This window comes from Phyllobates terribilis, unplaced genomic scaffold (assembly GCF_046119375.1).
Source record: "Phyllobates terribilis strain yellow unplaced genomic scaffold, ASM4611937v1 Scaffold_7355__1_contigs__length_38269, whole genome shotgun sequence".
In the NCBI taxonomy this organism is placed as follows: domain Eukaryota; kingdom Metazoa; phylum Chordata; class Amphibia; order Anura; family Dendrobatidae; genus Phyllobates; species Phyllobates terribilis.
In genome coordinates this window covers 1-27,475 of record NW_027370096.1, presented here as the reverse complement: position 1 = coordinate 27,475, position 27,475 = coordinate 1, and the positions used below count along the sequence as shown (strand labels likewise).

The following is a 27,475-nucleotide window of genomic DNA, read 5'->3' as shown; positions in this document are numbered from 1 at the left end:
TCAACCAAACTTTTTGGGTTGGGTTCTCTTTTATAGTCTGCAGGCATTAAATGAAAGAAGTCAGTGTTCCAGCAGAAGGAGACAACGTTTCAGAAAAGGCATTGTAGCAAACCAAAAAAGAAATTTTAAGCGCAGCAGTGTAACCAGCGCACATACCTGTTAGCTCGGGTGAGTTTAAAAGGCTGCTGTTGATAACAAGGGCATTTGCTAAATAGATGGTGTGTGTGCAACAATATACTGAAAGGTCAATTATATTGTGCAGCTTATCTCACCACCTGTAGTTATTTAGGTGAAAGCTCCAAAATGCTTGCCTAATATGTCTGTTTATCCAAAAGGAAGTAGAAAGGGAGAGCTAGAAAGATAGCATTGCATCACATTACATGGCAATGCAATGCACAGTTGCTGAAGTTGAACCAAAATGAGCTTGTAATCTGGCTTCTGCAACTTTGAACATGAAAAATCCAATGAGGAGAAGAAAAGCAGAGCCAAAGAGTCCATCCCAAAATCCGACAAACAAGCAAAATGAACAAAAAACATTGAATTCAATTCTTTCTGATTTTAGAAACTGCATTAAAGAAGGGGTGCACCGGTCCTGGAGATACTGCAATACCAGGTCAATGCGTGGAGTGGACAGAGCAAGCTCTTTTTCCATCTCCCTGTTCTAAAAATCCATTTAATATATGGTCCCCAGATAGGGGACGTATCAGATATTAAACTGATAAGAACAGATACTACACTTGATCTTAGCCAAAAGGCCGAGAAGCGATAACCAGAATTGGTTTCAAACTACGGAGCCACCCAAGGATCCTAAAAAGTCCATTTGTGGAGATGAGCTCCTGGACTCCCGTTAAGAAGACATGTTGTCAACCTCTAGATCCCTTACATGCCTGCACTTTTCGGCTTGCTGCTGCTGCAATCCACGCGTTTTAGATCTGCATAACTCCACCTCTTTAAACACAGCACCTTCACCCCCTGCTGTTCCCACCCGCCTCAACACCGTTGGAAGGGAGGAGAACCAATTAAGGCGGGGGGTGGGGTGGAACGAGCAGCTGTCTACCCTTAGCAGGAGGGCTCCTGATTACATACCTCTCCTGCTGCTGCTGCTGCTGCTGGCTGTCCAGCAGCAGACTGAAGGTGGCTGCTGCTGTGCACAGGTATATAAAGGCTCAGAGCCTATTATGACACGCGCAGCCAGCGTTCCATTGCCACATTCCATCTACTGCAGGCAGGATACCTGGCTGGCTGAATGTCGCTGAGAAGCTCACAGAGACCGCCATAAGCAACAGTTTAACAGAATGCCACAGACTAATCAACCAAACTTTTTGGGTTGGGTTCTCTTTTATAGTCTGCAGGCATTAAATGAAAGAAGTCAGTGTTCCAGCAGAAGGAGACAACGTTTCAGAAAAGGCATTGTAGCAAACCAAAAAAGAAATTTTAAGCGCAGCAGTGTAACCAGCGCACATACCTGTTAGCTCGGGTGAGTTTAAAAGGCTGCTGTTGATAACAAGGGCATTTGCTAAATAGATGGTGTGTGTGCAACAATATACTGAAAGGTCAATTATATTGTGCAGCTTATCTCACCACCTGTAGTTATTTAGGTGAAAGCTCCAAAATGCTTGCCTAATATGTCTGTTTATCCAAAAGGAAGTAGAAAGGGAGAGCTAGAAAGATAGCATTGCATCACATTACATGGCAATGCAATGCACAGTTGCTGAAGTTGAACCAAAATGAGCTTGTAATCTGGCTTCTGCAACTTTGAACATGAAAAATCCAATGAGGAGAAGAAAAGCAGAGCCAAAGAGTCCATCCCAAAATCCGACAAACAAGCAAAATGAACAAAAAACATTGAATTCAATTCTTTCTGATTTTAGAAACTGCATTAAAGAAGGGGTGCACCGGTCCTGGAGATACTGCAATACCAGGTCAATGCGTGGAGTGGACAGAGCAAGCTCTTTTTCCATCTCCCTGTTCTAAAAATCCATTTAATATATGGTCCCCAGATAGGGGACGTATCAGATATTAAACTGATAAGAACAGATACTACACTTGATCTTAGCCAAAAGGCCGAGAAGCGATAACCAGAATTGGTTTCAAACTACGGAGCCACCCAAGGATCCTAAAAAGTCCATTTGTGGAGATGAGCTCCTGGACTCCCGTTAAGAAGACATGTTGTCAACCTCTAGATCCCTTACATGCCTGCACTTTTCGGCTTGCTGCTGCTGCAATCCACGCGTTTTAGATCTGCATAACTCCACCTCTTTAAACACAGCACCTTCACCCCCTGCTGTTCCCACCCGCCTCAACACCGTTGGAAGGGAGGAGAACCAATTAAGGCGGGGGGTGGGGTGGAACGAGCAGCTGTCTACCCTTAGCAGGAGGGCTCCTGATTACATACCTCTCCTGCTGCTGCTGCTGCTGCTGGCTGTCCAGCAGCAGACTGAAGGTGGCTGCTGCTGTGCACAGGTATATAAAGGCTCAGAGCCTATTATGACACGCGCAGCCAGCGTTCCATTGCCACATTCCATCTACTGCAGGCAGGATACCTGGCTGGCTGAATGTCGCTGAGAAGCTCACAGAGACCGCCATAAGCAACAGTTTAACAGAATGCCACAGACTAATCAACCAAACTTTTTGGGTTGGGTTCTCTTTTATAGTCTGCAGGCATTAAATGAAAGAAGTCAGTGTTCCAGCAGAAGGAGACAACGTTTCAGAAAAGGCATTGTAGCAAACCAAAAAAGAAATTTTAAGCGCAGCAGTGTAACCAGCGCACATACCTGTTAGCTCGGGTGAGTTTAAAAGGCTGCTGTTGATAACAAGGGCATTTGCTAAATAGATGGTGTGTGTGCAACAATATACTGAAAGGTCAATTATATTGTGCAGCTTATCTCACCACCTGTAGTTATTTAGGTGAAAGCTCCAAAATGCTTGCCTAATATGTCTGTTTATCCAAAAGGAAGTAGAAAGGGAGAGCTAGAAAGATAGCATTGCATCACATTACATGGCAATGCAATGCACAGTTGCTGAAGTTGAACCAAAATGAGCTTGTAATCTGGCTTCTGCAACTTTGAACATGAAAAATCCAATGAGGAGAAGAAAAGCAGAGCCAAAGAGTCCATCCCAAAATCCGACAAACAAGCAAAATGAACAAAAAACATTGAATTCAATTCTTTCTGATTTTAGAAACTGCATTAAAGAAGGGGTGCACCGGTCCTGGAGATACTGCAATACCAGGTCAATGCGTGGAGTGGACAGAGCAAGCTCTTTTTCCATCTCCCTGTTCTAAAAATCCATTTAATATATGGTCCCCAGATAGGGGACGTATCAGATATTAAACTGATAAGAACAGATACTACACTTGATCTTAGCCAAAAGGCCGAGAAGCGATAACCAGAATTGGTTTCAAACTACGGAGCCACCCAAGGATCCTAAAAAGTCCATTTGTGGAGATGAGCTCCTGGACTCCCGTTAAGAAGACATGTTGTCAACCTCTAGATCCCTTACATGCCTGCACTTTTCGGCTTGCTGCTGCTGCAATCCACGCGTTTTAGATCTGCATAACTCCACCTCTTTAAACACAGCACCTTCACCCCCTGCTGTTCCCACCCGCCTCAACACCGTTGGAAGGGAGGAGAACCAATTAAGGCGGGGGGTGGGGTGGAACGAGCAGCTGTCTACCCTTAGCAGGAGGGCTCCTGATTACATACCTCTCCTGCTGCTGCTGCTGCTGCTGGCTGTCCAGCAGCAGACTGAAGGTGGCTGCTGCTGTGCACAGGTATATAAAGGCTCAGAGCCTATTATGACACGCGCAGCCAGCGTTCCATTGCCACATTCCATCTACTGCAGGCAGGATACCTGGCTGGCTGAATGTCGCTGAGAAGCTCACAGAGACCGCCATAAGCAACAGTTTAACAGAATGCCACAGACTAATCAACCAAACTTTTTGGGTTGGGTTCTCTTTTATAGTCTGCAGGCATTAAATGAAAGAAGTCAGTGTTCCAGCAGAAGGAGACAACGTTTCAGAAAAGGCATTGTAGCAAACCAAAAAAGAAATTTTAAGCGCAGCAGTGTAACCAGCGCACATACCTGTTAGCTCGGGTGAGTTTAAAAGGCTGCTGTTGATAACAAGGGCATTTGCTAAATAGATGGTGTGTGTGCAACAATATACTGAAAGGTCAATTATATTGTGCAGCTTATCTCACCACCTGTAGTTATTTAGGTGAAAGCTCCAAAATGCTTGCCTAATATGTCTGTTTATCCAAAAGGAAGTAGAAAGGGAGAGCTAGAAAGATAGCATTGCATCACATTACATGGCAATGCAATGCACAGTTGCTGAAGTTGAACCAAAATGAGCTTGTAATCTGGCTTCTGCAACTTTGAACATGAAAAATCCAATGAGGAGAAGAAAAGCAGAGCCAAAGAGTCCATCCCAAAATCCGACAAACAAGCAAAATGAACAAAAAACATTGAATTCAATTCTTTCTGATTTTAGAAACTGCATTAAAGAAGGGGTGCACCGGTCCTGGAGATACTGCAATACCAGGTCAATGCGTGGAGTGGACAGAGCAAGCTCTTTTTCCATCTCCCTGTTCTAAAAATCCATTTAATATATGGTCCCCAGATAGGGGACGTATCAGATATTAAACTGATAAGAACAGATACTACACTTGATCTTAGCCAAAAGGCCGAGAAGCGATAACCAGAATTGGTTTCAAACTACGGAGCCACCCAAGGATCCTAAAAAGTCCATTTGTGGAGATGAGCTCCTGGACTCCCGTTAAGAAGACATGTTGTCAACCTCTAGATCCCTTACATGCCTGCACTTTTCGGCTTGCTGCTGCTGCAATCCACGCGTTTTAGATCTGCATAACTCCACCTCTTTAAACACAGCACCTTCACCCCCTGCTGTTCCCACCCGCCTCAACACCGTTGGAAGGGAGGAGAACCAATTAAGGCGGGGGGTGGGGTGGAACGAGCAGCTGTCTACCCTTAGCAGGAGGGCTCCTGATTACATACCTCTCCTGCTGCTGCTGCTGCTGCTGGCTGTCCAGCAGCAGACTGAAGGTGGCTGCTGCTGTGCACAGGTATATAAAGGCTCAGAGCCTATTATGACACGCGCAGCCAGCGTTCCATTGCCACATTCCATCTACTGCAGGCAGGATACCTGGCTGGCTGAATGTCGCTGAGAAGCTCACAGAGACCGCCATAAGCAACAGTTTAACAGAATGCCACAGACTAATCAACCAAACTTTTTGGGTTGGGTTCTCTTTTATAGTCTGCAGGCATTAAATGAAAGAAGTCAGTGTTCCAGCAGAAGGAGACAACGTTTCAGAAAAGGCATTGTAGCAAACCAAAAAAGAAATTTTAAGCGCAGCAGTGTAACCAGCGCACATACCTGTTAGCTCGGGTGAGTTTAAAAGGCTGCTGTTGATAACAAGGGCATTTGCTAAATAGATGGTGTGTGTGCAACAATATACTGAAAGGTCAATTATATTGTGCAGCTTATCTCACCACCTGTAGTTATTTAGGTGAAAGCTCCAAAATGCTTGCCTAATATGTCTGTTTATCCAAAAGGAAGTAGAAAGGGAGAGCTAGAAAGATAGCATTGCATCACATTACATGGCAATGCAATGCACAGTTGCTGAAGTTGAACCAAAATGAGCTTGTAATCTGGCTTCTGCAACTTTGAACATGAAAAATCCAATGAGGAGAAGAAAAGCAGAGCCAAAGAGTCCATCCCAAAATCCGACAAACAAGCAAAATGAACAAAAAACATTGAATTCAATTCTTTCTGATTTTAGAAACTGCATTAAAGAAGGGGTGCACCGGTCCTGGAGATACTGCAATACCAGGTCAATGCGTGGAGTGGACAGAGCAAGCTCTTTTTCCATCTCCCTGTTCTAAAAATCCATTTAATATATGGTCCCCAGATAGGGGACGTATCAGATATTAAACTGATAAGAACAGATACTACACTTGATCTTAGCCAAAAGGCCGAGAAGCGATAACCAGAATTGGTTTCAAACTACGGAGCCACCCAAGGATCCTAAAAAGTCCATTTGTGGAGATGAGCTCCTGGACTCCCGTTAAGAAGACATGTTGTCAACCTCTAGATCCCTTACATGCCTGCACTTTTCGGCTTGCTGCTGCTGCAATCCACGCGTTTTAGATCTGCATAACTCCACCTCTTTAAACACAGCACCTTCACCCCCTGCTGTTCCCACCCGCCTCAACACCGTTGGAAGGGAGGAGAACCAATTAAGGCGGGGGGTGGGGTGGAACGAGCAGCTGTCTACCCTTAGCAGGAGGGCTCCTGATTACATACCTCTCCTGCTGCTGCTGCTGCTGCTGGCTGTCCAACAGCAGACTGAAGGTGGCTGCTGCTGTGCACAGGTATATAAAGGCTCAGAGCCTATTATGACACGCGCAGCCAGCGTTCCATTGCCACATTCCATCTACTGCAGGCAGGATACCTGGCTGGCTGAATGTCGCTGAGAAGCTCACAGAGACCGCCATAAGCAACAGTTTAACAGAATGCCACAGACTAATCAACCAAACTTTTTGGGTTGGGTTCTCTTTTATAGTCTGCAGGCATTAAATGAAAGAAGTCAGTGTTCCAGCAGAAGGAGACAACGTTTCAGAAAAGGCATTGTAGCAAACCAAAAAAGAAATTTTAAGCGCAGCAGTGTAACCAGCGCACATACCTGTTAGCTCGGGTGAGTTTAAAAGGCTGCTGTTGATAACAAGGGCATTTGCTAAATAGATGGTGTGTGTGCAACAATATACTGAAAGGTCAATTATATTGTGCAGCTTATCTCACCACCTGTAGTTATTTAGGTGAAAGCTCCAAAATGCTTGCCTAATATGTCTGTTTATCCAAAAGGAAGTAGAAAGGGAGAGCTAGAAAGATAGCATTGCATCACATTACATGGCAATGCAATGCACAGTTGCTGAAGTTGAACCAAAATGAGCTTGTAATCTGGCTTCTGCAACTTTGAACATGAAAAATCCAATGAGGAGAAGAAAAGCAGAGCCAAAGAGTCCATCCCAAAATCCGACAAACAAGCAAAATGAACAAAAAACATTGAATTCAATTCTTTCTGATTTTAGAAACTGCATTAAAGAAGGGGTGCACCGGTCCTGGAGATACTGCAATACCAGGTCAATGCGTGGAGTGGACAGAGCAAGCTCTTTTTCCATCTCCCTGTTCTAAAAATCCATTTAATATATGGTCCCCAGATAGGGGACGTATCAGATATTAAACTGATAAGAACAGATACTACACTTGATCTTAGCCAAAAGGCCGAGAAGCGATAACCAGAATTGGTTTCAAACTACGGAGCCACCCAAGGATCCTAAAAAGTCCATTTGTGGAGATGAGCTCCTGGACTCCCGTTAAGAAGACATGTTGTCAACCTCTAGATCCCTTACATGCCTGCACTTTTCGGCTTGCTGCTGCTGCAATCCACGCGTTTTAGATCTGCATAACTCCACCTCTTTAAACACAGCACCTTCACCCCCTGCTGTTCCCACCCGCCTCAACACCGTTGGAAGGGAGGAGAACCAATTAAGGCGGGGGGTGGGGTGGAACGAGCAGCTGTCTACCCTTAGCAGGAGGGCTCCTGATTACATACCTCTCCTGCTGCTGCTGCTGCTGCTGGCTGTCCAGCAGCAGACTGAAGGTGGCTGCTGCTGTGCACAGGTATATAAAGGCTCAGAGCCTATTATGACACGCGCAGCCAGCGTTCCATTGCCACATTCCATCTACTGCAGGCAGGATACCTGGCTGGCTGAATGTCGCTGAGAAGCTCACAGAGACCGCCATAAGCAACAGTTTAACAGAATGCCACAGACTAATCAACCAAACTTTTTGGGTTGGGTTCTCTTTTATAGTCTGCAGGCATTAAATGAAAGAAGTCAGTGTTCCAGCAGAAGGAGACAACGTTTCAGAAAAGGCATTGTAGCAAACCAAAAAAGAAATTTTAAGCGCAGCAGTGTAACCAGCGCACATACCTGTTAGCTCGGGTGAGTTTAAAAGGCTGCTGTTGATAACAAGGGCATTTGCTAAATAGATGGTGTGTGTGCAACAATATACTGAAAGGTCAATTATATTGTGCAGCTTATCTCACCACCTGTAGTTATTTAGGTGAAAGCTCCAAAATGCTTGCCTAATATGTCTGTTTATCCAAAAGGAAGTAGAAAGGGAGAGCTAGAAAGATAGCATTGCATCACATTACATGGCAATGCAATGCACAGTTGCTGAAGTTGAACCAAAATGAGCTTGTAATCTGGCTTCTGCAACTTTGAACATGAAAAATCCAATGAGGAGAAGAAAAGCAGAGCCAAAGAGTCCATCCCAAAATCCGACAAACAAGCAAAATGAACAAAAAACATTGAATTCAATTCTTTCTGATTTTAGAAACTGCATTAAAGAAGGGGTGCACCGGTCCTGGAGATACTGCAATACCAGGTCAATGCGTGGAGTGGACAGAGCAAGCTCTTTTTCCATCTCCCTGTTCTAAAAATCCATTTAATATATGGTCCCCAGATAGGGGACGTATCAGATATTAAACTGATAAGAACAGATACTACACTTGATCTTAGCCAAAAGGCCGAGAAGCGATAACCAGAATTGGTTTCAAACTACGGAGCCACCCAAGGATCCTAAAAAGTCCATTTGTGGAGATGAGCTCCTGGACTCCCGTTAAGAAGACATGTTGTCAACCTCTAGATCCCTTACATGCCTGCACTTTTCGGCTTGCTGCTGCTGCAATCCACGCGTTTTAGATCTGCATAACTCCACCTCTTTAAACACAGCACCTTCACCCCCTGCTGTTCCCACCCGCCTCAACACCGTTGGAAGGGAGGAGAACCAATTAAGGCGGGGGGTGGGGTGGAACGAGCAGCTGTCTACCCTTAGCAGGAGGGCTCCTGATTACATACCTCTCCTGCTGCTGCTGCTGCTGCTGGCTGTCCAGCAGCAGACTGAAGGTGGCTGCTGCTGTGCACAGGTATATAAAGGCTCAGAGCCTATTATGACACGCGCAGCCAGCGTTCCATTGCCACATTCCATCTACTGCAGGCAGGATACCTGGCTGGCTGAATGTCGCTGAGAAGCTCACAGAGACCGCCATAAGCAACAGTTTAACAGAATGCCACAGACTAATCAACCAAACTTTTTGGGTTGGGTTCTCTTTTATAGTCTGCAGGCATTAAATGAAAGAAGTCAGTGTTCCAGCAGAAGGAGACAACGTTTCAGAAAAGGCATTGTAGCAAACCAAAAAAGAAATTTTAAGCGCAGCAGTGTAACCAGCGCACATACCTGTTAGCTCGGGTGAGTTTAAAAGGCTGCTGTTGATAACAAGGGCATTTGCTAAATAGATGGTGTGTGTGCAACAATATACTGAAAGGTCAATTATATTGTGCAGCTTATCTCACCACCTGTAGTTATTTAGGTGAAAGCTCCAAAATGCTTGCCTAATATGTCTGTTTATCCAAAAGGAAGTAGAAAGGGAGAGCTAGAAAGATAGCATTGCATCACATTACATGGCAATGCAATGCACAGTTGCTGAAGTTGAACCAAAATGAGCTTGTAATCTGGCTTCTGCAACTTTGAACATGAAAAATCCAATGAGGAGAAGAAAAGCAGAGCCAAAGAGTCCATCCCAAAATCCGACAAACAAGCAAAATGAACAAAAAACATTGAATTCAATTCTTTCTGATTTTAGAAACTGCATTAAAGAAGGGGTGCACCGGTCCTGGAGATACTGCAATACCAGGTCAATGCGTGGAGTGGACAGAGCAAGCTCTTTTTCCATCTCCCTGTTCTAAAAATCCATTTAATATATGGTCCCCAGATAGGGGACGTATCAGATATTAAACTGATAAGAACAGATACTACACTTGATCTTAGCCAAAAGGCCGAGAAGCGATAACCAGAATTGGTTTCAAACTACGGAGCCACCCAAGGATCCTAAAAAGTCCATTTGTGGAGATGAGCTCCTGGACTCCCGTTAAGAAGACATGTTGTCAACCTCTAGATCCCTTACATGCCTGCACTTTTCGGCTTGCTGCTGCTGCAATCCACGCGTTTTAGATCTGCATAACTCCACCTCTTTAAACACAGCACCTTCACCCCCTGCTGTTCCCACCCGCCTCAACACCGTTGGAAGGGAGGAGAACCAATTAAGGCGGGGGGTGGGGTGGAACGAGCAGCTGTCTACCCTTAGCAGGAGGGCTCCTGATTACATACCTCTCCTGCTGCTGCTGCTGCTGCTGGCTGTCCAGCAGCAGACTGAAGGTGGCTGCTGCTGTGCACAGGTATATAAAGGCTCAGAGCCTATTATGACACGCGCAGCCAGCGTTCCATTGCCACATTCCATCTACTGCAGGCAGGATACCTGGCTGGCTGAATGTCGCTGAGAAGCTCACAGAGACCGCCATAAGCAACAGTTTAACAGAATGCCACAGACTAATCAACCAAACTTTTTGGGTTGGGTTCTCTTTTATAGTCTGCAGGCATTAAATGAAAGAAGTCAGTGTTCCAGCAGAAGGAGACAACGTTTCAGAAAAGGCATTGTAGCAAACCAAAAAAGAAATTTTAAGCGCAGCAGTGTAACCAGCGCACATACCTGTTAGCTCGGGTGAGTTTAAAAGGCTGCTGTTGATAACAAGGGCATTTGCTAAATAGATGGTGTGTGTGCAACAATATACTGAAAGGTCAATTATATTGTGCAGCTTATCTCACCACCTGTAGTTATTTAGGTGAAAGCTCCAAAATGCTTGCCTAATATGTCTGTTTATCCAAAAGGAAGTAGAAAGGGAGAGCTAGAAAGATAGCATTGCATCACATTACATGGCAATGCAATGCACAGTTGCTGAAGTTGAACCAAAATGAGCTTGTAATCTGGCTTCTGCAACTTTGAACATGAAAAATCCAATGAGGAGAAGAAAAGCAGAGCCAAAGAGTCCATCCCAAAATCCGACAAACAAGCAAAATGAACAAAAAACATTGAATTCAATTCTTTCTGATTTTAGAAACTGCATTAAAGAAGGGGTGCACCGGTCCTGGAGATACTGCAATACCAGGTCAATGCGTGGAGTGGACAGAGCAAGCTCTTTTTCCATCTCCCTGTTCTAAAAATCCATTTAATATATGGTCCCCAGATAGGGGACGTATCAGATATTAAACTGATAAGAACAGATACTACACTTGATCTTAGCCAAAAGGCCGAGAAGCGATAACCAGAATTGGTTTCAAACTACGGAGCCACCCAAGGATCCTAAAAAGTCCATTTGTGGAGATGAGCTCCTGGACTCCCGTTAAGAAGACATGTTGTCAACCTCTAGATCCCTTACATGCCTGCACTTTTCGGCTTGCTGCTGCTGCAATCCACGCGTTTTAGATCTGCATAACTCCACCTCTTTAAACACAGCACCTTCACCCCCTGCTGTTCCCACCCGCCTCAACACCGTTGGAAGGGAGGAGAACCAATTAAGGCGGGGGGTGGGGTGGAACGAGCAGCTGTCTACCCTTAGCAGGAGGGCTCCTGATTACATACCTCTCCTGCTGCTGCTGCTGCTGCTGCTGGCTGTCCAGCAGCAGACTGAAGGTGGCTGCTGCTGTGCACAGGTATATAAAGGCTCAGAGCCTATTATGACACGCGCAGCCAGCGTTCCATTGCCACATTCCATCTACTGCAGGCAGGATACCTGGCTGGCTGAATGTCGCTGAGAAGCTCACAGAGACCGCCATAAGCAACAGTTTAACAGAATGCCACAGACTAATCAACCAAACTTTTTGGGTTGGGTTCTCTTTTATAGTCTGCAGGCATTAAATGAAAGAAGTCAGTGTTCCAGCAGAAGGAGACAACGTTTCAGAAAAGGCATTGTAGCAAACCAAAAAAGAAATTTTAAGCGCAGCAGTGTAACCAGCGCACATACCTGTTAGCTCGGGTGAGTTTAAAAGGCTGCTGTTGATAACAAGGGCATTTGCTAAATAGATGGTGTGTGTGCAACAATATACTGAAAGGTCAATTATATTGTGCAGCTTATCTCACCACCTGTAGTTATTTAGGTGAAAGCTCCAAAATGCTTGCCTAATATGTCTGTTTATCCAAAAGGAAGTAGAAAGGGAGAGCTAGAAAGATAGCATTGCATCACATTACATGGCAATGCAATGCACAGTTGCTGAAGTTGAACCAAAATGAGCTTGTAATCTGGCTTCTGCAACTTTGAACATGAAAAATCCAATGAGGAGAAGAAAAGCAGAGCCAAAGAGTCCATCCCAAAATCCGACAAACAAGCAAAATGAACAAAAAACATTGAATTCAATTCTTTCTGATTTTAGAAACTGCATTAAAGAAGGGGTGCACCGGTCCTGGAGATACTGCAATACCAGGTCAATGCGTGGAGTGGACAGAGCAAGCTCTTTTTCCATCTCCCTGTTCTAAAAATCCATTTAATATATGGTCCCCAGATAGGGGACGTATCAGATATTAAACTGATAAGAACAGATACTACACTTGATCTTAGCCAAAAGGCCGAGAAGCGATAACCAGAATTGGTTTCAAACTACGGAGCCACCCAAGGATCCTAAAAAGTCCATTTGTGGAGATGAGCTCCTGGACTCCCGTTAAGAAGACATGTTGTCAACCTCTAGATCCCTTACATGCCTGCACTTTTCGGCTTGCTGCTGCTGCAATCCACGCGTTTTAGATCTGCATAACTCCACCTCTTTAAACACAGCACCTTCACCCCCTGCTGTTCCCACCCGCCTCAACACCGTTGGAAGGGAGGAGAACCAATTAAGGCGGGGGGTGGGGTGGAACGAGCAGCTGTCTACCCTTAGCAGGAGGGCTCCTGATTACATACCTCTCCTGCTGCTGCTGCTGCTGCTGCTGGCTGTCCAGCAGCAGACTGAAGGTGGCTGCTGCTGTGCACAGGTATATAAAGGCTCAGAGCCTATTATGACACGCGCAGCCAGCGTTCCATTGCCACATTCCATCTACTGCAGGCAGGATACCTGGCTGGCTGAATGTCGCTGAGAAGCTCACAGAGACCGCCATAAGCAACAGTTTAACAGAATGCCACAGACTAATCAACCAAACTTTTTGGGTTGGGTTCTCTTTTATAGTCTGCAGGCATTAAATGAAAGAAGTCAGTGTTCCAGCAGAAGGAGACAACGTTTCAGAAAAGGCATTGTAGCAAACCAAAAAAGAAATTTTAAGCGCAGCAGTGTAACCAGCGCACATACCTGTTAGCTCGGGTGAGTTTAAAAGGCTGCTGTTGATAACAAGGGCATTTGCTAAATAGATGGTGTGTGTGCAACAATATACTGAAAGGTCAATTATATTGTGCAGCTTATCTCACCACCTGTAGTTATTTAGGTGAAAGCTCCAAAATGCTTGCCTAATATGTCTGTTTATCCAAAAGGAAGTAGAAAGGGAGAGCTAGAAAGATAGCATTGCATCACATTACATGGCAATGCAATGCACAGTTGCTGAAGTTGAACCAAAATGAGCTTGTAATCTGGCTTCTGCAACTTTGAACATGAAAAATCCAATGAGGAGAAGAAAAGCAGAGCCAAAGAGTCCATCCCAAAATCCGACAAACAAGCAAAATGAACAAAAAACATTGAATTCAATTCTTTCTGATTTTAGAAACTGCATTAAAGAAGGGGTGCACCGGTCCTGGAGATACTGCAATACCAGGTCAATGCGTGGAGTGGACAGAGCAAGCTCTTTTTCCATCTCCCTGTTCTAAAAATCCATTTAATATATGGTCCCCAGATAGGGGACGTATCAGATATTAAACTGATAAGAACAGATACTACACTTGATCTTAGCCAAAAGGCCGAGAAGCGATAACCAGAATTGGTTTCAAACTACGGAGCCACCCAAGGATCCTAAAAAGTCCATTTGTGGAGATGAGCTCCTGGACTCCCGTTAAGAAGACATGTTGTCAACCTCTAGATCCCTTACATGCCTGCACTTTTCGGCTTGCTGCTGCTGCAATCCACGCGTTTTAGATCTGCATAACTCCACCTCTTTAAACACAGCACCTTCACCCCCTGCTGTTCCCACCCGCCTCAACACCGTTGGAAGGGAGGAGAACCAATTAAGGCGGGGGGTGGGGTGGAACGAGCAGCTGTCTACCCTTAGCAGGAGGGCTCCTGATTACATACCTCTCCTGCTGCTGCTGCTGCTGCTGCTGGCTGTCCAGCAGCAGACTGAAGGTGGCTGCTGCTGTGCACAGGTATATAAAGGCTCAGAGCCTATTATGACACGCGCAGCCAGCGTTCCATTGCCACATTCCATCTACTGCAGGCAGGATACCTGGCTGGCTGAATGTCGCTGAGAAGCTCACAGAGACCGCCATAAGCAACAGTTTAACAGAATGCCACAGACTAATCAACCAAACTTTTTGGGTTGGGTTCTCTTTTATAGTCTGCAGGCATTAAATGAAAGAAGTCAGTGTTCCAGCAGAAGGAGACAACGTTTCAGAAAAGGCATTGTAGCAAACCAAAAAAGAAATTTTAAGCGCAGCAGTGTAACCAGCGCACATACCTGTTAGCTCGGGTGAGTTTAAAAGGCTGCTGTTGATAACAAGGGCATTTGCTAAATAGATGGTGTGTGTGCAACAATATACTGAAAGGTCAATTATATTGTGCAGCTTATCTCACCACCTGTAGTTATTTAGGTGAAAGCTCCAAAATGCTTGCCTAATATGTCTGTTTATCCAAAAGGAAGTAGAAAGGGAGAGCTAGAAAGATAGCATTGCATCACATTACATGGCAATGCAATGCACAGTTGCTGAAGTTGAACCAAAATGAGCTTGTAATCTGGCTTCTGCAACTTTGAACATGAAAAATCCAATGAGGAGAAGAAAAGCAGAGCCAAAGAGTCCATCCCAAAATCCGACAAACAAGCAAAATGAACAAAAAACATTGAATTCAATTCTTTCTGATTTTAGAAACTGCATTAAAGAAGGGGTGCACCGGTCCTGGAGATACTGCAATACCAGGTCAATGCGTGGAGTGGACAGAGCAAGCTCTTTTTCCATCTCCCTGTTCTAAAAATCCATTTAATATATGGTCCCCAGATAGGGGACGTATCAGATATTAAACTGATAAGAACAGATACTACACTTGATCTTAGCCAAAAGGCCGAGAAGCGATAACCAGAATTGGTTTCAAACTACGGAGCCACCCAAGGATCCTAAAAAGTCCATTTGTGGAGATGAGCTCCTGGACTCCCGTTAAGAAGACATGTTGTCAACCTCTAGATCCCTTACATGCCTGCACTTTTCGGCTTGCTGCTGCTGCAATCCACGCGTTTTAGATCTGCATAACTCCACCTCTTTAAACACAGCACCTTCACCCCCTGCTGTTCCCACCCGCCTCAACACCGTTGGAAGGGAGGAGAACCAATTAAGGCGGGGGGTGGGGTGGAACGAGCAGCTGTCTACCCTTAGCAGGAGGGCTCCTGATTACATACCTCTCCTGCTGCTGCTGCTGCTGCTGGCTGTCCAGCAGCAGACTGAAGGTGGCTGCTGCTGTGCACAGGTATATAAAGGCTCAGAGCCTATTATGACACGCGCAGCCAGCGTTCCATTGCCACATTCCATCTACTGCAGGCAGGATACCTGGCTGGCTGAATGTCGCTGAGAAGCTCACAGAGACCGCCATAAGCAACAGTTTAACAGAATGCCACAGACTAATCAACCAAACTTTTTGGGTTGGGTTCTCTTTTATAGTCTGCAGGCATTAAATGAAAGAAGTCAGTGTTCCAGCAGAAGGAGACAACGTTTCAGAAAAGGCATTGTAGCAAACCAAAAAAGAAATTTTAAGCGCAGCAGTGTAACCAGCGCACATACCTGTTAGCTCGGGTGAGTTTAAAAGGCTGCTGTTGATAACAAGGGCATTTGCTAAATAGATGGTGTGTGTGCAACAATATACTGAAAGGTCAATTATATTGTGCAGCTTATCTCACCACCTGTAGTTATTTAGGTGAAAGCTCCAAAATGCTTGCCTAATATGTCTGTTTATCCAAAAGGAAGTAGAAAGGGAGAGCTAGAAAGATAGCATTGCATCACATTACATGGCAATGCAATGCACAGTTGCTGAAGTTGAACCAAAATGAGCTTGTAATCTGGCTTCTGCAACTTTGAACATGAAAAATCCAATGAGGAGAAGAAAAGCAGAGCCAAAGAGTCCATCCCAAAATCCGACAAACAAGCAAAATGAACAAAAAACATTGAATTCAATTCTTTCTGATTTTAGAAACTGCATTAAAGAAGGGGTGCACCGGTCCTGGAGATACTGCAATACCAGGTCAATGCGTGGAGTGGACAGAGCAAGCTCTTTTTCCATCTCCCTGTTCTAAAAATCCATTTAATATATGGTCCCCAGATAGGGGACGTATCAGATATTAAACTGATAAGAACAGATACTACACTTGATCTTAGCCAAAAGGCCGAGAAGCGATAACCAGAATTGGTTTCAAACTACGGAGCCACCCAAGGATCCTAAAAAGTCCATTTGTGGAGATGAGCTCCTGGACTCCCGTTAAGAAGACATGTTGTCAACCTCTAGATCCCTTACATGCCTGCACTTTTCGGCTTGCTGCTGCTGCAATCCACGCGTTTTAGATCTGCATAACTCCACCTCTTTAAACACAGCACCTTCACCCCCTGCTGTTCCCACCCGCCTCAACACCGTTGGAAGGGAGGAGAACCAATTAAGGCGGGGGGTGGGGTGGAACGAGCAGCTGTCTACCCTTAGCAGGAGGGCTCCTGATTACATACCTCTCCTGCTGCTGCTGCTGCTGCTGGCTGTCCAGCAGCAGACTGAAGGTGGCTGCTGCTGTGCACAGGTATATAAAGGCTCAGAGCCTATTATGACACGCGCAGCCAGCGTTCCATTGCCACATTCCATCTACTGCAGGCAGGATACCTGGCTGGCTGAATGTCGCTGAGAAGCTCACAGAGACCGCCATAAGCAACAGTTTAACAGAATGCCACAGACTAATCAACCAAACTTTTTGGGTTGGGTTCTCTTTTATAGTCTGCAGGCATTAAATGAAAGAAGTCAGTGTTCCAGCAGAAGGAGACAACGTTTCAGAAAAGGCATTGTAGCAAACCAAAAAAGAAATTTTAAGCGCAGCAGTGTAACCAGCGCACATACCTGTTAGCTCGGGTGAGTTTAAAAGGCTGCTGTTGATAACAAGGGCATTTGCTAAATAGATGGTGTGTGTGCAACAATATACTGAAAGGTCAATTATATTGTGCAGCTTATCTCACCACCTGTAGTTATTTAGGTGAAAGCTCCAAAATGCTTGCCTAATATGTCTGTTTATCCAAAAGGAAGTAGAAAGGGAGAGCTAGAAAGATAGCATTGCATCACATTACATGGCAATGCAATGCACAGTTGCTGAAGTTGAACCAAAATGAGCTTGTAATCTGGCTTCTGCAACTTTGAACATGAAAAATCCAATGAGGAGAAGAAAAGCAGAGCCAAAGAGTCCATCCCAAAATCCGACAAACAAGCAAAATGAACAAAAAACATTGAATTCAATTCTTTCTGATTTTAGAAACTGCATTAAAGAAGGGGTGCACCGGTCCTGGAGATACTGCAATACCAGGTCAATGCGTGGAGTGGACAGAGCAAGCTCTTTTTCCATCTCCCTGTTCTAAAAATCCATTTAATATATGGTCCCCAGATAGGGGACGTATCAGATATTAAACTGATAAGAACAGATACTACACTTGATCTTAGCCAAAAGGCCGAGAAGCGATAACCAGAATTGGTTTCAAACTACGGAGCCACCCAAGGATCCTAAAAAGTCCATTTGTGGAGATGAGCTCCTGGACTCCCGTTAAGAAGACATGTTGTCAACCTCTAGATCCCTTACATGCCTGCACTTTTCGGCTTGCTGCTGCTGCAATCCACGCGTTTTAGATCTGCATAACTCCACCTCTTTAAACACAGCACCTTCACCCCCTGCTGTTCCCACCCGCCTCAACACCGTTGGAAGGGAGGAGAACCAATTAAGGCGGGGGGTGGGGTGGAACGAGCAGCTGTCTACCCTTAGCAGGAGGGCTCCTGATTACATACCTCTCCTGCTGCTGCTGCTGCTGCTGGCTGTCCAGCAGCAGACTGAAGGTGGCTGCTGCTGTGCACAGGTATATAAAGGCTCAGAGCCTATTATGACACGCGCAGCCAGCGTTCCATTGCCACATTCCATCTACTGCAGGCAGGATACCTGGCTGGCTGAATGTCGCTGAGAAGCTCACAGAGACCGCCATAAGCAACAGTTTAACAGAATGCCACAGACTAATCAACCAAACTTTTTGGGTTGGGTTCTCTTTTATAGTCTGCAGGCATTAAATGAAAGAAGTCAGTGTTCCAGCAGAAGGAGACAACGTTTCAGAAAAGGCATTGTAGCAAACCAAAAAAGAAATTTTAAGCGCAGCAGTGTAACCAGCGCACATACCTGTTAGCTCGGGTGAGTTTAAAAGGCTGCTGTTGATAACAAGGGCATTTGCTAAATAGATGGTGTGTGTGCAACAATATACTGAAAGGTCAATTATATTGTGCAGCTTATCTCACCACCTGTAGTTATTTAGGTGAAAGCTCCAAAATGCTTGCCTAATATGTCTGTTTATCCAAAAGGAAGTAGAAAGGGAGAGCTAGAAAGATAGCATTGCATCACATTACATGGCAATGCAATGCACAGTTGCTGAAGTTGAACCAAAATGAGCTTGTAATCTGGCTTCTGCAACTTTGAACATGAAAAATCCAATGAGGAGAAGAAAAGCAGAGCCAAAGAGTCCATCCCAAAATCCGACAAACAAGCAAAATGAACAAAAAACATTGAATTCAATTCTTTCTGATTTTAGAAACTGCATTAAAGAAGGGGTGCACCGGTCCTGGAGATACTGCAATACCAGGTCAATGCGTGGAGTGGACAGAGCAAGCTCTTTTTCCATCTCCCTGTTCTAAAAATCCATTTAATATATGGTCCCCAGATAGGGGACGTATCAGATATTAAACTGATAAGAACAGATACTACACTTGATCTTAGCCAAAAGGCCGAGAAGCGATAACCAGAATTGGTTTCAAACTACGGAGCCACCCAAGGATCCTAAAAAGTCCATTTGTGGAGATGAGCTCCTGGACTCCCGTTAAGAAGACATGTTGTCAACCTCTAGATCCCTTACATGCCTGCACTTTTCGGCTTGCTGCTGCTGCAATCCACGCGTTTTAGATCTGCATAACTCCACCTCTTTAAACACAGCACCTTCACCCCCTGCTGTTCCCACCCGCCTCAACACCGTTGGAAGGGAGGAGAACCAATTAAGGCGGGGGGTGGGGTGGAACGAGCAGCTGTCTACCCTTAGCAGGAGGGCTCCTGATTACATACCTCTCCTGCTGCTGCTGCTGCTGCTGGCTGTCCAGCAGCAGACTGAAGGTGGCTGCTGCTGTGCACAGGTATATAAAGGCTCAGAGCCTATTATGACACGCGCAGCCAGCGTTCCATTGCCACATTCCATCTACTGCAGGCAGGATACCTGGCTGGCTGAATGTCGCTGAGAAGCTCACAGAGACCGCCATAAGCAACAGTTTAACAGAATGCCACAGACTAATCAACCAAACTTTTTGGGTTGGGTTCTCTTTTATAGTCTGCAGGCATTAAATGAAAGAAGTCAGTGTTCCAGCAGAAGGAGACAACGTTTCAGAAAAGGCATTGTAGCAAACCAAAAAAGAAATTTTAAGCGCAGCAGTGTAACCAGCGCACATACCTGTTAGCTCGGGTGAGTTTAAAAGGCTGCTGTTGATAACAAGGGCATTTGCTAAATAGATGGTGTGTGTGCAACAATATACTGAAAGGTCAATTATATTGTGCAGCTTATCTCACCACCTGTAGTTATTTAGGTGAAAGCTCCAAAATGCTTGCCTAATATGTCTGTTTATCCAAAAGGAAGTAGAAAGGGAGAGCTAGAAAGATAGCATTGCATCACATTACATGGCAATGCAATGCACAGTTGCTGAAGTTGAACCAAAATGAGCTTGTAATCTGGCTTCTGCAACTTTGAACATGAAAAATCCAATGAGGAGAAGAAAAGCAGAGCCAAAGAGTCCATCCCAAAATCCGACAAACAAGCAAAATGAACAAAAAACATTGAATTCAATTCTTTCTGATTTTAGAAACTGCATTAAAGAAGGGGTGCACCGGTCCTGGAGATACTGCAATACCAGGTCAATGCGTGGAGTGGACAGAGCAAGCTCTTTTTCCATCTCCCTGTTCTAAAAATCCATTTAATATATGGTCCCCAGATAGGGGACGTATCAGATATTAAACTGATAAGAACAGATACTACACTTGATCTTAGCCAAAAGGCCGAGAAGCGATAACCAGAATTGGTTTCAAACTACGGAGCCACCCAAGGATCCTAAAAAGTCCATTTGTGGAGATGAGCTCCTGGACTCCCGTTAAGAAGACATGTTGTCAACCTCTAGATCCCTTACATGCCTGCACTTTTCGGCTTGCTGCTGCTGCAATCCACGCGTTTTAGATCTGCATAACTCCACCTCTTTAAACACAGCACCTTCACCCCCTGCTGTTCCCACCCGCCTCAACACCGTTGGAAGGGAGGAGAACCAATTAAGGCGGGGGGTGGGGTGGAACGAGCAGCTGTCTACCCTTAGCAGGAGGGCTCCTGATTACATACCTCTCCTGCTGCTGCTGCTGCTGCTGGCTGTCCAGCAGCAGACTGAAGGTGGCTGCTGCTGTGCACAGGTATATAAAGGCTCAGAGCCTATTATGACACGCGCAGCCAGCGTTCCATTGCCACATTCCATCTACTGCAGGCAGGATACCTGGCTGGCTGAATGTCGCTGAGAAGCTCACAGAGACCGCCATAAGCAACAGTTTAACAGAATGCCACAGACTAATCAACCAAACTTTTTGGGTTGGGTTCTCTTTTATAGTCTGCAGGCATTAAATGAAAGAAGTCAGTGTTCCAGCAGAAGGAGACAACGTTTCAGAAAAGGCATTGTAGCAAACCAAAAAAGAAATTTTAAGCGCAGCAGTGTAACCAGCGCACATACCTGTTAGCTCGGGTGAGTTTAAAAGGCTGCTGTTGATAACAAGGGCATTTGCTAAATAGATGGTGTGTGTGCAACAATATACTGAAAGGTCAATTATATTGTGCAGCTTATCTCACCACCTGTAGTTATTTAGGTGAAAGCTCCAAAATGCTTGCCTAATATGTCTGTTTATCCAAAAGGAAGTAGAAAGGGAGAGCTAGAAAGATAGCATTGCATCACATTACATGGCAATGCAATGCACAGTTGCTGAAGTTGAACCAAAATGAGCTTGTAATCTGGCTTCTGCAACTTTGAACATGAAAAATCCAATGAGGAGAAGAAAAGCAGAGCCAAAGAGTCCATCCCAAAATCCGACAAACAAGCAAAATGAACAAAAAACATTGAATTCAATTCTTTCTGATTTTAGAAACTGCATTAAAGAAGGGGTGCACCGGTCCTGGAGATACTGCAATACCAGGTCAATGCGTGGAGTGGACAGAGCAAGCTCTTTTTCCATCTCCCTGTTCTAAAAATCCATTTAATATATGGTCCCCAGATAGGGGACGTATCAGATATTAAACTGATAAGAACAGATACTACACTTGATCTTAGCCAAAAGGCCGAGAAGCGATAACCAGAATTGGTTTCAAACTACGGAGCCACCCAAGGATCCTAAAAAGTCCATTTGTGGAGATGAGCTCCTGGACTCCCGTTAAGAAGACATGTTGTCAACCTCTAGATCCCTTACATGCCTGCACTTTTCGGCTTGCTGCTGCTGCAATCCACGCGTTTTAGATCTGCATAACTCCACCTCTTTAAACACAGCACCTTCACCCCCTGCTGTTCCCACCCGCCTCAACACCGTTGGAAGGGAGGAGAACCAATTAAGGCGGGGGGTGGGGTGGAACGAGCAGCTGTCTACCCTTAGCAGGAGGGCTCCTGATTACATACCTCTCCTGCTGCTGCTGCTGCTGCTGGCTGTCCAGCAGCAGACTGAAGGTGGCTGCTGCTGTGCACAGGTATATAAAGGCTCAGAGCCTATTATGACACGCGCAGCCAGCGTTCCATTGCCACATTCCATCTACTGCAGGCAGGATACCTGGCTGGCTGAATGTCGCTGAGAAGCTCACAGAGACCGCCATAAGCAACAGTTTAACAGAATGCCACAGACTAATCAACCAAACTTTTTGGGTTGGGTTCTCTTTTATAGTCTGCAGGCATTAAATGAAAGAAGTCAGTGTTCCAGCAGAAGGAGACAACGTTTCAGAAAAGGCATTGTAGCAAACCAAAAAAGAAATTTTAAGCGCAGCAGTGTAACCAGCGCACATACCTGTTAGCTCGGGTGAGTTTAAAAGGCTGCTGTTGATAACAAGGGCATTTGCTAAATAGATGGTGTGTGTGCAACAATATACTGAAAGGTCAATTATATTGTGCAGCTTATCTCACCACCTGTAGTTATTTAGGTGAAAGCTCCAAAATGCTTGCCTAATATGTCTGTTTATCCAAAAGGAAGTAGAAAGGGAGAGCTAGAAAGATAGCATTGCATCACATTACATGGCAATGCAATGCACAGTTGCTGAAGTTGAACCAAAATGAGCTTGTAATCTGGCTTCTGCAACTTTGAACATGAAAAATCCAATGAGGAGAAGAAAAGCAGAGCCAAAGAGTCCATCCCAAAATCCGACAAACAAGCAAAATGAACAAAAAACATTGAATTCAATTCTTTCTGATTTTAGAAACTGCATTAAAGAAGGGGTGCACCGGTCCTGGAGATACTGCAATACCAGGTCAATGCGTGGAGTGGACAGAGCAAGCTCTTTTTCCATCTCCCTGTTCTAAAAATCCATTTAATATATGGTCCCCAGATAGGGGACGTATCAGATATTAAACTGATAAGAACAGATACTACACTTGATCTTAGCCAAAAGGCCGAGAAGCGATAACCAGAATTGGTTTCAAACTACGGAGCCACCCAAGGATCCTAAAAAGTCCATTTGTGGAGATGAGCTCCTGGACTCCCGTTAAGAAGACATGTTGTCAACCTCTAGATCCCTTACATGCCTGCACTTTTCGGCTTGCTGCTGCTGCAATCCACGCGTTTTAGATCTGCATAACTCCACCTCTTTAAACACAGCACCTTCACCCCCTGCTGTTCCCACCCGCCTCAACACCGTTGGAAGGGAGGAGAACCAATTAAGGCGGGGGGTGGGGTGGAACGAGCAGCTGTCTACCCTTAGCAGGAGGGCTCCTGATTACATACCTCTCCTGCTGCTGCTGCTGCTGCTGGCTGTCCAGCAGCAGACTGAAGGTGGCTGCTGCTGTGCACAGGTATATAAAGGCTCAGAGCCTATTATGACACGCGCAGCCAGCGTTCCATTGCCACATTCCATCTACTGCAGGCAGGATACCTGGCTGGCTGAATGTCGCTGAGAAGCTCACAGAGACCGCCATAAGCAACAGTTTAACAGAATGCCACAGACTAATCAACCAAACTTTTTGGGTTGGGTTCTCTTTTATAGTCTGCAGGCATTAAATGAAAGAAGTCAGTGTTCCAGCAGAAGGAGACAACGTTTCAGAAAAGGCATTGTAGCAAACCAAAAAAGAAATTTTAAGCGCAGCAGTGTAACCAGCGCACATACCTGTTAGCTCGGGTGAGTTTAAAAGGCTGCTGTTGATAACAAGGGCATTTGCTAAATAGATGGTGTGTGTGCAACAATATACTGAAAGGTCAATTATATTGTGCAGCTTATCTCACCACCTGTAGTTATTTAGGTGAAAGCTCCAAAATGCTTGCCTAATATGTCTGTTTATCCAAAAGGAAGTAGAAAGGGAGAGCTAGAAAGATAGCATTGCATCACATTACATGGCAATGCAATGCACAGTTGCTGAAGTTGAACCAAAATGAGCTTGTAATCTGGCTTCTGCAACTTTGAACATGAAAAATCCAATGAGGAGAAGAAAAGCAGACCAAAGAGTCCATCCCAAAATCCGACAAACAAGCAAAATGAACAAAAAACATTGAATTCAATTCTTTCTGATTTTAGAAACTGCATTAAAGAAGGGGTGCACCGGTCCTGGAGATACTGCAATACCAGGTCAATGCGTGGAGTGGACAGAGCAAGCTCTTTTTCCATCTCCCTGTTCTAAAAATCCATTTAATATATGGTCCCCAGATAGGGGACGTATCAGATATTAAACTGATAAGAACAGATACTACACTTGATCTTAGCAAAAAGGCCGAGAAGCGATAACCAGAATTGGTTTCAAACTACGGGAGCCACCCAAGGATCCTAAAAAAGTCCATTTGTGGAGATGAGCTCCTGGACTCCCGTTAAGAAGACATGTTGTCAACCTCTAGATCCCTTACATGCCTGCACTTTTCGGCTTGCTGCTGCTGCAATCCACGCGTTTTAGATCTGCATAACTCCACCTCTTTAAACACAGCACCTTCAACCCCCTGCTGTTCCCACCCGCCTCAACACCGTTGGAAGGGAGGAGAACAATTAAGGCGGGGGGTGGGGTGGAACGAGCAGCTGTCTACCCTTAGCAGGAGGGCTCCTGATTACATACCTCTCCTGCTGCTGCTGCTGCTGCTGGCTGTCCAGCAGCAGACTGAAGGTGGCTGCTGCTGTGCACAGGTATATAAAGGCTCAGAGCCTATTATGACACGCGCAGCCAGCGTTCCATTGCCACATTCCATCTACTGCAGGCAGGATACCTGGCTGGCTGAATGTCGCTGAGAAGCTCACAGAGACCGCCATAAGCAACAGTTTAACAGAATGCCACAGACTAATCAACCAAACTTTTTGGGTTGGTTCTCTTTTATAGTCTGCAGGCATTAAATGAAAGAAGTCAGTGTTCCAGCAGAAAGGAGACAACGTTTCAGAAAAGGCATTGTAGCAAACCAAAAAAGAAATTTTAAGCGCAGCAGTGTAACCAGCGCACATACCTGTTAGCTCGGGTGAGTTTAAAAGGCTGCTGTTGATAACAAGGGCATTTGCTAAATAGATGGTGTGTGTGCAACAATATACTGAAAGGTCAATTATATTGTGCAGCTTATCTCACCACCTGTAGTTATTTAGGTGAAAGCTCCAAAATGCTTGCCTAATATGTCTGTTTATCCAAAAGGAAGTAGAAAGGGAGAGCTAGAAAGATAGCATTGCATCACATTACATGGCAATGCAATGCACAGTTGCTGAAGTTGAACCAAAATGAGCTTGTAATCTGGCTTCTGCAACTTTGAACATGAAAAATCCAATGAGGAGAAGAAAAGCAGAGCCAAAGAGTCCATCCCAAAATCCGACAAACAAGCAAAATGAACAAAAAACATTGAATTCAATTCTTTCTGATTTTAGAAACTGCATTAAAGAAGGGGTGCACCGGTCCTGGAGATACTGCAATACCAGGTCAATGCGTGGAGTGGACAGAGCAAGCTCTTTTTCCATCTCCCTGTTCTAAAAATCCATTTAATATATGGTCCCCAGATAGGGGACGTATCAGATATTAACTGATAAGAACAGATACTACACTTGATCTTAGCCAAAAGGCCGAGAAGCGATAACCAGAATTGGTTCAAACTACGGAGCCACCCAAGGATCCTAAAAAGTCCATTTGTGGAGATGAGCTCCTGGACTCCCGTTAAGAAGACATGTTGTCAACCTCTAGATCCCTTACATGCCTGCACTTTTCGGCTTGCTGCTGCTGCAATCACGCGTTTTAGATCTGCATAACTCCACCTCTTTAAACACAGCACCTTCACCCCCTGCTGTTCCCACCCCGCCTCAACACCGTTGGAAGGGAGGAGAAACCAATTAAGGCGGGGGGTGGGGTGGAACGAGCAGCTGTCTACCCTTAGCAGGAGGGCTCCTGATTTACATACCTCTCCTGCTGCTGCTGCTGCTGCTGGCTGTCCAGCACAGACTGAAGGTGGCTGCTGCTGTGCACAGGTATATAAAGGCTCAGAGCCTATTATGACACGCGCAGCCAGCGTTCCATTGCCACATTCCATCTACTGCAGGCAGGATACCTGGCTGGCTGAATGTCGCTGAGAAGCTCACAGAGACCGCCATAAGCAACAGTTTAACAGAATGCCACAGACTAATCAACCAAACTTTTTGGGTTGGGTTCTCTTTTATAGTCTGCAGGCATTAAATGAAAGAAGTCAGTGTTCCAGCAGAAGGAGACAACGTTTCAGAAAAGGCATTGTAGCAAACCAAAAAAGAAATTTTAAGCGCAGCAGTGTAACCAGCGCACATACCTGTTAGCTCGGGTGAGTTTAAAAGGCTGCTGTTGATAACAAGGGCATTTGCTAAATAGATGGTGTGTGTGCAACAATATACTGAAAGGTCAATTATATTGTGCAGCTTATCTCACCACCTGTAGTTATTTAGGTGAAAGCTCCAAAATGCTTGCCTAATATGTCTGTTTATCCAAAAGGAAGTAGAAAGGGAGAGCTAGAAAGATAGCATTGCATCACATTACATGGCAATGCAATGCACAGTTGCTGAAGTTGAACCAAAATGAGCTTGTAATCTGGCTTCTGCAACTTTGAACATGAAAAATCCAATGAGGAGAAGAAAAGCAGAGCCAAAGAGTCCATCCCAAAATCCGACAAACAAGCAAAATGAACAAAAAACATTGAATTCAATTCTTTCTGATTTTAGAAACTGCATTAAAGAAGGGGTGCACCGGTCCTGGAGATACTGCAATACCAGGTCAATGCGTGGAGTGGACAGAGCAAGCTCTTTTTCCATCTCCCTGTTCTAAAAATCCATTTAATATATGGTCCCCAGATAGGGGACGTATCAGATATTAAACTGATAAGAACAGATACTACACTTGATCTTAGCCAAAAGGCCGAGAAGCGATAACCAGAATTGGTTTCAAACTACGGAGCCACCCAAGGATCCTAAAAAGTCCATTTGTGGAGATGAGCTCCTGGACTCCCGTTAAGAAGACATGTTGTCAACCTCTAGATCCCTTACATGCCTGCACTTTTCGGCTTGCTGCTGCTGCAATCCACGCGTTTTAGATCTGCATAACTCCACCTCTTTAAACACAGCACCTTCACCCCCTGCTGTTCCCACCCGCCTCAACACCGTTGGAAGGGAGGAGAACCAATTAAGGCGGGGGGTGGGGTGGAACGAGCAGCTGTCTACCCTTAGCAGGAGGGCTCCTGATTACATACCTCTCCTGCTGCTGCTGCTGCTGCTGGCTGTCCAGCAGCAGACTGAAGGTGGCTGCTGCTGTGCACAGGTATATAAAGGCTCAGAGCCTATTATGACACGCGCAGCCAGCGTTCCATTGCCACATTCCATCTACTGCAGGCAGGATACCTGGCTGGCTGAATGTCGCTGAGAAGCTCACAGAGACCGCCATAAGCAACAG

At 45.1% G+C, this 27,475-nt stretch overlaps 21 non-coding genes across 21 annotated transcripts; all 21 read right to left on the bottom strand.

Moving 5' to 3' along the window:
• Positions 1 to 576: 576 nt before the first annotated feature.
• On the bottom strand, positions 577 to 767 carry LOC141251633 (U2 spliceosomal RNA). The gene has a single exon (XR_012313295.1). It is a non-coding gene; the product is annotated as a U2 spliceosomal RNA (small nuclear RNA).
• Positions 768 to 1,885: 1,118 nt separating this feature from the next.
• LOC141251632 (U2 spliceosomal RNA) lies at positions 1,886 to 2,076 on the bottom strand. The gene has a single exon (XR_012313294.1). It is a non-coding gene; the product is annotated as a U2 spliceosomal RNA (small nuclear RNA).
• Positions 2,077 to 3,194: 1,118 nt separating this feature from the next.
• Positions 3,195 to 3,385, bottom strand: LOC141251631 (U2 spliceosomal RNA). The gene has a single exon (XR_012313293.1). It is a non-coding gene; the product is annotated as a U2 spliceosomal RNA (small nuclear RNA).
• A 1,118-nt stretch (positions 3,386 to 4,503) lies between these two features.
• Positions 4,504 to 4,694, bottom strand: LOC141251630 (U2 spliceosomal RNA). Its single transcript, XR_012313292.1, has one exon. It is a non-coding gene; the product is annotated as a U2 spliceosomal RNA (small nuclear RNA).
• Positions 4,695 to 5,812: 1,118 nt separating this feature from the next.
• LOC141251628 (U2 spliceosomal RNA) lies at positions 5,813 to 6,003 on the bottom strand. Its single transcript, XR_012313290.1, has one exon. It is a non-coding gene; the product is annotated as a U2 spliceosomal RNA (small nuclear RNA).
• Positions 6,004 to 7,121: 1,118 nt separating this feature from the next.
• LOC141251627 (U2 spliceosomal RNA) lies at positions 7,122 to 7,312 on the bottom strand. The gene has a single exon (XR_012313289.1). It is a non-coding gene; the product is annotated as a U2 spliceosomal RNA (small nuclear RNA).
• Positions 7,313 to 8,430: 1,118 nt separating this feature from the next.
• LOC141251626 (U2 spliceosomal RNA) lies at positions 8,431 to 8,621 on the bottom strand. Its single transcript, XR_012313288.1, has one exon. It is a non-coding gene; the product is annotated as a U2 spliceosomal RNA (small nuclear RNA).
• Positions 8,622 to 9,739: 1,118 nt separating this feature from the next.
• Positions 9,740 to 9,930, bottom strand: LOC141251625 (U2 spliceosomal RNA). The gene has a single exon (XR_012313287.1). It is a non-coding gene; the product is annotated as a U2 spliceosomal RNA (small nuclear RNA).
• A 1,118-nt stretch (positions 9,931 to 11,048) lies between these two features.
• Positions 11,049 to 11,239, bottom strand: LOC141251624 (U2 spliceosomal RNA). The gene has a single exon (XR_012313286.1). It is a non-coding gene; the product is annotated as a U2 spliceosomal RNA (small nuclear RNA).
• Positions 11,240 to 12,360: 1,121 nt separating this feature from the next.
• LOC141251622 (U2 spliceosomal RNA) lies at positions 12,361 to 12,551 on the bottom strand. Its single transcript, XR_012313285.1, has one exon. It is a non-coding gene; the product is annotated as a U2 spliceosomal RNA (small nuclear RNA).
• Positions 12,552 to 13,672: 1,121 nt separating this feature from the next.
• LOC141251621 (U2 spliceosomal RNA) lies at positions 13,673 to 13,863 on the bottom strand. The gene has a single exon (XR_012313284.1). It is a non-coding gene; the product is annotated as a U2 spliceosomal RNA (small nuclear RNA).
• A 1,121-nt stretch (positions 13,864 to 14,984) lies between these two features.
• On the bottom strand, positions 14,985 to 15,175 carry LOC141251620 (U2 spliceosomal RNA). The gene has a single exon (XR_012313283.1). It is a non-coding gene; the product is annotated as a U2 spliceosomal RNA (small nuclear RNA).
• Positions 15,176 to 16,293: 1,118 nt separating this feature from the next.
• LOC141251619 (U2 spliceosomal RNA) lies at positions 16,294 to 16,484 on the bottom strand. Its single transcript, XR_012313282.1, has one exon. It is a non-coding gene; the product is annotated as a U2 spliceosomal RNA (small nuclear RNA).
• Positions 16,485 to 17,602: 1,118 nt separating this feature from the next.
• Positions 17,603 to 17,793, bottom strand: LOC141251618 (U2 spliceosomal RNA). The gene has a single exon (XR_012313281.1). It is a non-coding gene; the product is annotated as a U2 spliceosomal RNA (small nuclear RNA).
• A 1,118-nt stretch (positions 17,794 to 18,911) lies between these two features.
• Positions 18,912 to 19,102, bottom strand: LOC141251647 (U2 spliceosomal RNA). Its single transcript, XR_012313309.1, has one exon. It is a non-coding gene; the product is annotated as a U2 spliceosomal RNA (small nuclear RNA).
• A 1,118-nt stretch (positions 19,103 to 20,220) lies between these two features.
• On the bottom strand, positions 20,221 to 20,411 carry LOC141251646 (U2 spliceosomal RNA). The gene has a single exon (XR_012313308.1). It is a non-coding gene; the product is annotated as a U2 spliceosomal RNA (small nuclear RNA).
• A 1,118-nt stretch (positions 20,412 to 21,529) lies between these two features.
• Positions 21,530 to 21,720, bottom strand: LOC141251641 (U2 spliceosomal RNA). Its single transcript, XR_012313302.1, has one exon. It is a non-coding gene; the product is annotated as a U2 spliceosomal RNA (small nuclear RNA).
• Positions 21,721 to 22,838: 1,118 nt separating this feature from the next.
• Positions 22,839 to 23,029, bottom strand: LOC141251629 (U2 spliceosomal RNA). Its single transcript, XR_012313291.1, has one exon. It is a non-coding gene; the product is annotated as a U2 spliceosomal RNA (small nuclear RNA).
• A 1,117-nt stretch (positions 23,030 to 24,146) lies between these two features.
• LOC141251644 (U2 spliceosomal RNA) lies at positions 24,147 to 24,337 on the bottom strand. Its single transcript, XR_012313305.1, has one exon. It is a non-coding gene; the product is annotated as a U2 spliceosomal RNA (small nuclear RNA).
• Positions 24,338 to 25,457: 1,120 nt separating this feature from the next.
• LOC141251645 (U2 spliceosomal RNA) lies at positions 25,458 to 25,647 on the bottom strand. The gene has a single exon (XR_012313307.1). It is a non-coding gene; the product is annotated as a U2 spliceosomal RNA (small nuclear RNA).
• A 1,118-nt stretch (positions 25,648 to 26,765) lies between these two features.
• Positions 26,766 to 26,956, bottom strand: LOC141251617 (U2 spliceosomal RNA). The gene has a single exon (XR_012313280.1). It is a non-coding gene; the product is annotated as a U2 spliceosomal RNA (small nuclear RNA).
• Positions 26,957 to 27,475: the final 519 nt, after the last annotated feature.